Source organism: Papaver somniferum, chromosome 3, assembly GCF_003573695.1.
Source record: "Papaver somniferum cultivar HN1 chromosome 3, ASM357369v1, whole genome shotgun sequence".
Taxonomy (NCBI): Eukaryota; Viridiplantae; Streptophyta; class Magnoliopsida; order Ranunculales; family Papaveraceae; genus Papaver; species Papaver somniferum.
Window position 1 is genome coordinate 175,629,055 of NC_039360.1, and position 1,691 is coordinate 175,630,745.

Sequence of the window (1,691 nt, forward strand, 5' to 3'; positions counted from 1 at the left end):
ATTGGGCTTTGGAAAAAATTTTGAACTAAACCTAGCATAAATTAGCACAACCCATAAAAGAAAATAAAAACAATAATAATAATTAAGACAAGCCCATAAAAGAAAATGAAAAAGAAAAAGAAAAAAATAAAAGAAAAGATAAAGACAAAAAATAATTACAGTCCCAAAGAAAATGAAAAAGAAAAAGAAAATAAAGGAAAAATAAAAATTATTACAAATAATTAAATTAATTATTACAAGCCCGAATTTGAATTTAAATGAGGCCCAAGTGGGTTAACTCATGGGTTAGGCTTACTTGATTTTTGGAGGGAAGCCCAAAAATAGGCTTTTGGTCCCCTTTTAGTTGCACAGCCCAGTTGGGCTTTAGGATCGTCCTTAGCAGCTTCGCGTTCAAGCCCAGCAACAACAGGTGGAACAGAGCCCAGCAGCAGCAGCAACGAAGCCCAGCTCACAGAAGACCACGAGCCCAGCAACAAAAGAAGGCAGAGCCCAGCAGCACTTGGCAAGCCCAGTTCAGTTGAAGTTGGTGAAGCCCAGTTCAGAGAAGTACAAGCCCACCAGTAGAAGGCAGAGCCCCAGCAGCAGCAGGTGGCTAAACCCAGTTGCTTTGGCTTGGCAGCAGCAGGCTTGGTTCACCAGCTCCAGCAACAGCAGCAGCAGCAGCAGCAACTCAGTGGCACCTGCAAGTGAACAAGAGTGCAATGATCTCAGGAGACAGCTTCAAGCACAGCAAGGCCACAACAGCTTCAAGCACAGCAAGGCCACAGAACAGCAATGAAAACTTCAAAGATATGGCAGCCAGCTCCCCGGCAGCGGCGCCAAAAACTTGGTGTGGAAATGGGGTTGCACACAAAACTTGCAAGTATACAAGGCCAAGTTTTATAGTATAGGGATGAGTAGGGGTTAGTCCACAGGGAGTGGGAGCATACAAGAAGTTTTCCTAAGCTAGCAATGGAGACAAGGCACTATGGCAGTGAGCAGTGATGGATGAAGGCGGTGAATAGCACTAAAACAGTTAGCAAAGCAAAGCAATTAACACAAGATGGCAGCACAACAAAGATTAAATGGCAGAGGATATAAAATAACAATAGCAGGGAACCAAGGCTGTAAGCCAAGGGCAGGGGGAGTTTGTGCGCTGATTTCAGTGCACAACAACTTCAAAATGCAAGAAAAACAGTGAAGGAAGGTAAATTTAGCAGGGAACAAAATAGAACTGAAATTAAGTGACTGTAAAAGGGATTGTGGCTAAGCTAAGGGCTTAGAATCCACCTTTGTGTCCTAGCCAAGCAGTGTGATCCTAGGTTGAGTTGAAAATCCTATGCATACATCTAGAATGGGAGGAAAACTAATTTGCTCACTGGTTTTCCCCTAGCATTGACTGTCTTTTGACAGAACAATCAATCATAGGCACTATGAGCATTAATCTCTTCCCAATGCTCAATCAAAACATACATCAGGATAACTATCCTAGCAATTCACCATTTGACAGTGCACTAGGCTTCATCTGAGCCTCAGCCTAATGCAGTTTAGCTCATGCTAAACTTGTGAACAACAATAAACATCATACAGGATAATTCAAACAACACACACATAACATTCAAAATAATCAACTGTGATAAAGGGACTGAATTTGAAATTGTAATTAAAATTTCTTCAAATGTCTACTGGCTAGTCCAGAGATCATCCCCTGA